This window comes from Triplophysa rosa, linkage group LG15 (assembly GCF_024868665.1).
Source record: "Triplophysa rosa linkage group LG15, Trosa_1v2, whole genome shotgun sequence".
In the NCBI taxonomy this organism is placed as follows: Eukaryota; Metazoa; Chordata; class Actinopteri; order Cypriniformes; family Nemacheilidae; genus Triplophysa; species Triplophysa rosa.
In genome coordinates, this window is record NC_079904.1 from 18,757,782 (window position 1) to 18,765,837 (window position 8,056).

The following is an 8,056-nucleotide window of genomic DNA, read 5'->3' on the forward strand; positions in this document are numbered from 1 at the left end:
TAAAAAAACAAACTGAAATACTGCAACAATAAAGACACCTATACCTAGTTCTGGTATTATGTGAGAAATACGGGGGGACATGCTAAAATTCTCATTGTGTCATTTTGTGCTTTTTGCATTCATATTTAGGGCTCTTCCGCATTTCTGTAGCCTACGGTTATTAAAAAGGTGTAGGCTATACTAATCATCTGGTCTGAAGATTAAGCAACATTAAGCGTTTTAGCATGGTACACCGGCCGTGATGGCGTGGTCCGTGGACGCTAAAGGGGCATAGTAGGCCCTTAGCAAATCTTGCAAGCTTATAACGTTTTTGTTCCACCATGCCACCATACATGTTGTGGATATTCAGCTAAATGTTTAGCGTAAGTTTAAAGAGGGTAAATTTGATAATTTAACTGAACTGTACACATACATTTTAGACACGTACATTACGTGTTTCTCCAACGTGGTTTCAGTGTATTTCTGTGATTTAAAATGCATAAATTTAACAATATGTTGACTTATTATGTGAGCATATAGATTAAAAATTATTATAACATCTGTAGATGTTGCCAAACAGCAACATCTACAGATAGTTGTGTATATTGCCATGGAGCACTCATATTGTTTTCTGACCAGTAATTAAATATATTTTTCACTGCTCGGCCATGCAAACTGACTTGCGTTGAGGTGTATGTTAGAGAGGTCCTCATGTGTCCCAGCGGCTTCGGGTCTAAAACGTTGACAAAATATGCCTTGGGCACAGGTCGTGTCCGATATGGCATCGGGTCTCTGGTAATTTATAATGAATGTGCTTTTACCAATCGCCCCGAAAGACACAAATTAATTACATTTTATGGTTAGGTAAACAACAAATATTTGTTACGCCAAACTTTACAAGACATAATTAGGTTAATATACCGTGAGTGATTGACATTTTAGCATTTAATGAACAGACAGCAACTCAAGCAATTAGCGTGTAGTCATACTCGCATGTTCGTGTGTGGCACATTATTGGGAAACGCACACAGCATGCAACAAAAGTTTTTATCTTTGCGCGTATAGATCCATAACGCCGTGAGGTATCTTGCTTGGCTGCAGGCTGCACAAGACGTTTCGGGTCTAGTCGGGTTCTAAAGAAAGTGCTGACTATTTTTATCTGGTCTATTTTATCTGGCCTGCTCAAGAAGTTCGCTTGGCTAAAATATCAGTTTTTCTGTCTCGTATTAACAAACGAACGTTTCCACAATTCCACAACATCCAGCATTTTCTGAGAGTCTCAAATTAAAACAAGATCATGCGAGGAAAATAAAAAGAATGTTTATTGAGATTGCAGCTACGTCATATAAACAGAAGCACATGGGAGAGTACGCGTTAAATTCAGAGCATTTGTCAATAAGCTCCTAGTTGAGATCTCAGTTATTTGACCGCTTCAAACACAATACATGTCCTTTAAATGCTGATGATGCATAGTATTTGTGAACACGATGTGCTGAAGTAAAAAATAACTTAATTCCTTCAAGCCTAAGGAAACCTACTGATGTTCATGATGCATAAGAAGAGATCTATGAGATCAAATAAATTCACTTAATCGAGCAGATGAGTGGACTGTGCTGCAAACATAAAAAGTATCTGCACTTCTTGCTTTGGTCTTCGTCAGAAGCGACTTGCACCACCTGCTGGTGAAGCGGTCAGGCAGCAGGTAGAGATCATGCATTGGCGGAATCGGCGCTCTATTGCTTCTCCTGGGATTCCCGGATGTGAAACTTTGAATTTCAAGTCGAATTTGAACCACTGAATTTGTGGAAGCGAATTTTTAAACCGAAATAATATGGACTGAAAATTGTCTGTCGAAAATTAAAGGTTGTATTTTATAACAAGTTGAATTTTTTAAGTGAAATTTAAAAGGCGAATTTTGATTATTGAACTTTTTAACGGTGAAATTGTGCGTGAAATGTTTCAATTTGAAATATTCACAGCTTAAATATACAACCATATTGAATTGCAGACTCTAAAAATGCAAGGACTGGTAATGCAACAGCTTTATTTTTGATTAGTGGCAATTCAACATGCTTTTTTGCTTCAAAGACTAATGGCATTGAAATACTTCCATACCACTGACAATAGTCTCTCCCAAACGTGGGAGGGAGGGGAGAGTCGGCCAAGGAAATCATTTTTTTGTGCCATGAAAAGTGAGATATTTGTCATTCAAATGTAGTGAAGTACAGTAAAAAGTAAACAGAAAAAGTAATACTTAAGTACACTTTTTGAGTATTTGTACTTAAGTACAGTTCTTAAGTAAATGTACTTCGTTACCCACCTCTGAACTAAATAAACCACCAAATCAGGGTATTTAGCCTATTCCCTTTTATAATTTTAAAAGGGAAGAAGATGCGCTTGATTTATAACTGCGCAGCTCGCAAGTGATGTCACAGACCAACTAATCGATAATGAAATTCGTTGACAACGAATTTCATTATCGATTTTATTGATTAGTTGTTGCAGCCCTAGATGCAGACTGCATTAGGAGAGTAAATTTTGAAATTAAGTGTTATTTTATGCGTTTTTATACAGGATAAAACCTTGTTAATGATGAATGTTCATTTATCTTCGAGATTTAGAAGAGTTCGTTGAATTTTTGAGTTTTGGGGTTACCATCATTCAGAAGATCGGTGCTTATGCTTAGGTTGTGGAAGGTGCCATTGAAGTCAAGTGTATTGCACCACTCTCAATGAAGGCTGTTTGTTAATTGTTGATGCAGCTGAAATGATTAGGTTGTCTTAATAAGGCCTTTCTTTTATGTAACTGTAATTAAAAAAGGAGTTACCTTACTAAATGTTCGAAATTAAAAGGAATTAACATACTTGATAACTTGATAGTTATGCTTACTTAAACTTGGGAACATCATATTTCAAAAGATTTGATATAACTGAAATTTTCCCAACTTATTTGGGTTTACACTACAGTGTATGATATTGTTTTCAAAAACTTTTTACACATTTTAAAATGACAGTATCTCAACCAAGGGTGATAACATGTTGATAAATGGAAGCTGAAACAACAACAAAACATGGTGCTGGAAGAAACATGTTACCTGTCAACAAAAAACATTTTTTATATAAGAATGCAGTAACCCCGAACTTGAAGAACGCGTATCACACAGTTTCTTCCAATCTCATATTAATCTTGAGTGCCTATACAGTAGTATTGTATATGTTGTATCTTCGTAGAGTATTTTGTTTGATAACATTTATAAAAGTGAGATACAGCTGTTTGATTATTTCCGGGAAAACACAAGCTGCTAGAGGTGGGACTAGTGGGGAGAGTGTGACAGAACTACAGCACGAGCAAGCAACACATCATCACATTAATCCCTTCATGTTTTGTATTATGCATGTACACGCCGATTGCAAACAAAACACAGACGTATGACTTAGTTTGACTTACCGAGTGCAGTTCATGTCCGGCATCTTTTACCACTGGGACAGCGGCATCTGTCAGTTTCAAACGATCTCCAAATCCAGCATTATATCCACCGTTTATATAACATCCATCACTGAAATGCCGTGAACAAACAAACACACCTCAAACTTCTCTCCCTATCGCAAGTGTAATGAGTCACAGGTCCACACAGCACAGCCAAGCCTGACGCATTGAAGCCATCTTGATGGAAGGCGGGTTTTACTATCGCTCGTCAGTTGGCACGTGGGCGGGCTATTTATTTCGCCTTGCCGTGCTTTTCCGGGAGAGTTGCTCAATAAAAGGAATAGGATCCTTGTTTCGTAGGCTTTTAAAAAACTTTCCGAAACAAGTTGGGGTTCTGGGGGAGTGTATCAAGCACAGAAATACTACGTCATACGTCCAACTCATTTTTTTAACAAGTTGACCATGTTAAGCGGTAATACATTAGCACCCCGATGTCTGAATAAAATAACAAAAACACTAAAGTCTAAGGTAAGGTATCAGTAAGGCTGTTTGTTACTGCCTTGAATCAGGCTGAGCACACCCCCTAGCTGAGGGTGTGTGCTATTCGAAGATTGAAAAAAATTAGTGTGTAAAAATTGACAGTTGGACCATGCGGTCTCATTAAATGTGATCCATTTTTTAACTCTGAAGGGCTGGAATATCATGAACAGTTTAATTTACAACATCATTAAAAATTCAGAGAGTCTTTGTTGTATCTGTTGCATGCAATACTTAATATTTGAATTGAAATAAATTAGGCTGTTTCTTTGACCTTTTGTCCTTGAGAGGCCAAAACAAACCATGCATTCAAACCATGTATTGCAGTGGTTCTCCTGTGTAAAGTTTTTGCTTTCTGGCATTTGAATAATGTATCATTTTCAATGCTGAAATAGCTATGTTTGCGCTTTTTTCCCCTCCACTCCACTATTCTCCTTGCCTTAAAATAGAATGCAGAAAAGGGTTGTTGCTATGGTGATACATCCACTGGCTTTTGCAAGACATTTATAGCCACGCAATCCACGGGGGGATTTAGCTCCCTGTAACTTTCTGTAATTTCCAATCTAATTATATCCCGCTGCTGTGGCTGGGCTGGAACAGTGCATGGGTGATCTGGGATTGAGTTTTTGGCTCCTGTCCCCCCATATGGTGACTGTGCAGTGTGCCGTTACCCGTGAAAGAAAGGGCTTCAGCGTAAAATGTAATTTGTTCATGATGAATATAAAGATGATATTCATCACGCTGAGGTCAATTTGAAAGTGTTTCCTTGAGGTGGGTCAAACAGGGAGCTTGATTTTGGGTGTGCTGTTGGAATGCTGTGCTTGTGCAAATCCTTCATACTGTTAGTGTTTACTATAAAAAAGATGATGGCTTTGTAAATTTAAAGTATAGATTTTAGAGACAACTCACACACTTTTCAATGTTTCAGCAAACACATAAATCAACAGATTAACAAAAGTGTCATTCATATCGGGGCTGCATGAATAAATCATCACATTCGGTAAAGCAATTTTTGCATTTCTCATGCAAGACGAAAAGCTGTCAAACACGTCCATTAATGCCAGGCTGATTGGATCTGAGCTTACACGACTTTGTCTTGCTCCTTTGTGAGTAGTAGACCCAGAGCGGGCAACTGATAAATGTAGTGTGGAGGCCTGCTGACCAAAACATCCTGTCATCTCCACTGTCATTTTCTGCTTCATTAAGGCCACAGATATTCATTTAAACTGACTCCTCCATGAGCGGCTGTGTCTCCACAAACTCATTACTGCTCATGGCTACCAGTGATTAAAAGAGCCGACTGAAATCCGCAGGCATGTCTTTGGGATTTAGTTACATGAGTGACGTGACGTGTTGTAATATAAGTTACGTTAGACATATTTACAGCAGACATTAGACATCTCTGAGTGTACTTGTGAATTACACAGTCAGTGGCTGCTAAATTTACAGTGGGGAAAATGGAATTCCATGCCACATGTTTAAAGGTGAAATGTGTCTGCACCAGTAGCATCACCAAGCTCATTTTCAACCATAATGGTAATAATGTTTTAAAACAAGGTTTTCACCCCTTCACCTTTGCCCTAAACTAAAGCAATGTTGTTGCTGTTTTTGGGCTAGTGGGATGCTCAAAACAGTGCAATGTTTTAGCTTTTTTGTTTTAGAATGTGCAATAGCACATTCTAGCTTTCTAGCAAGGCCCTAGCTACCACCCATAACACCTTAGCAACCGCACAGCAATAAACTAAAACACAAAAATCACTTCAGCAGCCACACAGCAATGCTTTAATATAGCATAAGCAAGTACCATTCACAATTTCTTTAGAAAATATCATAATCCAGTTTTTATCTAAAACATATTTATATCACATAATTGATAAAAAGCTATGCATCATCCCTGTAATACCTTTTATCACACACTTCCGCTCATGAAAAACAATCCTGGCTGTCTGCAAACAGCAAATGAATGAATGAATGAATGGCATCACTGTCTGAAAAATTTGTTAAAAAACATGTTGCCTCCACACCACTAGGTGCCCCTATAACAATATGTAACACAACAAAGAAGAAATCTAACGAGAAGTTTAATAAATAAAAAATCATTAGTTATTTTTCTGAAACATAATTTTGGATAGTAATTTAATAGCAATTAACACCAGCCAAGCATTTAGCAAACAAAATAAGAGAAACAAACAAATAAACAAACAGCAGATTACATCAAAGCGCCACACTTACACATTGGTGACCAGATTGGCAAGTTCATCAGTGTTCATCTAAGCAGATGGAAATCATCATTATTGAAGCTTCAGCAGTAAGAGTGGCATCAAACACGCACGCACGCACGCACGCACGCACGCACGCACACACGCACACACACACACACACACACACACTTCCCTCCCCAAGCTCTGTTTGCTTTTTCCTACCTCATTGATTTTGTTTATTGTGTCTCTTGGCGCTGTGCGGCCTTTTTTTTAACGCATTGTGGGAGCATTCTAAATTGTTCTATTAAGTGGGTCATCATTTCCTACGGACTCCTGAAAGACAAAAGAGCTTTTGTGCATCTCTTCCTGTAAGGCAAAAGCTCCCTGCTTCCATTCTCCTGATGTATGCTCATTTGCAAGCATTTCTGAAATACAATCTAATGTCTATGATTAATAATAAAAGATTGTGGGTGGATTTGAATACTGGGAGTTTATGTGGATGTGAACCCTTGAAATTTTGACACGAGCTGAGCATGTCTGTATGCCACAGTGAATAAAATTGTATTCGGCATGCAATCTGGTTTGAAGATCTGAATGTTTAAAATGGACATTTTTGCCCCTGGAGCTTGAGTCTGCGCCGGTGACTCAGCCAAGTAACCAATACATGGCTTGAGTGAATGTGTGTGGTAGATGTGCTATCTAGGGCACTACAATGTAGAATGGAGGAAATTGTGAATTTCTACAATCATTAAAACTCGAAAATTGTTATAGCACCTGAAAACGGCAATAATATGTTTAGGTAGGACATTGCTAGAACGATATTCATATCGACCAATCAGATTTAGGATTAGAGTTTTGGGTTGAGGTTACATTAAATGGAGGTATCATGCTATGTCATGCATTCTTACTTCTTTACACTAGCCGGGTTACCATCCAAAGTTATCGCATAAAACATTTGTGAATAAGCATGGTTTCCATCCAACTAGTAAACTGACACTTCCTAATAAACTGCCACTAAATATCAGTAAGAAAAGTAAGAGAAGCCACTGAATATAATAATTTTCATATATAATAATACTTGCGCAAGCAGACGATTGCGCAGTCGTGACAGTTCTAAGAGGCAATTACAGAAATACTTTGACGACTTTGCTCAGGCATTTAAGAATGACCATAACAACATTTCTGATGCTGTGTAACAAGATCAGTACTCTGGTTAGTCAGGTTACGCCGTCTCATAGTGCAGTTACATGACTTTTTGGAGGAATTTATTCGGCAAATGCCTTTCCATCTCACATTATCTGCATTAACCCTTTTTCGCAAAAATGAAAAACCACCTCAAGCAAGCGTAAAATCTTTTTTGCAAATTAAGGGTTTTTAATTAGAAATTTAGTGTTCCATCACTCGTTTCTGATGCGAAACTTCAAAATGCGAATAAAACAAAAGTGATGGAAACCCGCTTACTGTTGAACGTGCTGGCTTCTCATGCTTAACATGGTCATCTTGTTAAAAAACAAGTTGTGGACGTATGACGTAGTATTTCTTTGCTTGATATGTTACGCCTGAGAATAAACAGGAAGAATAATCACAAGAGAGAAGTGACGTTTTCTCAGCGATGGCGTTTACTCGTATGAAGAAACTCTCGCGATACAGTGTGAACAACAGGGCATGAGCAATCAATCTCCGATGGACGGATCTATGCTTAAACTACCTATAAGAATCGAGCCCAGACTAAAGGCTCTGTTAGAAACAATACGACCATCACTAATTGCATTACACCATTAACAATAAAACAATCAATAATTTTAAACGAAAATTACTTTGAAACTTTGAATAGAACTATTACCATATTAACATATTAACAATATTAATATCTGCCAATGTGTGATGAGTGATTTGATTGGAGGTAGCTGGGT

The 8,056-nt window shown here is 37.9% G+C and overlaps 1 protein-coding gene across 1 annotated transcript in view; it reads right to left on the reverse strand.

The window, feature by feature from the left end:
* ches1 (checkpoint suppressor 1) overlaps positions 1–7,694 on the reverse strand; it is a 63,826-nt gene extending 56,132 nt beyond the window's left edge. The window contains exon 1 of the mRNA XM_057353061.1: positions 3,427–7,694. The gene's annotated coding sequence lies outside the window, so the exon portion shown is untranslated. The remainder of the gene's footprint in view (positions 1–3,426) is intronic.
* Positions 7,695–8,056: the final 362 nt, after the last annotated feature.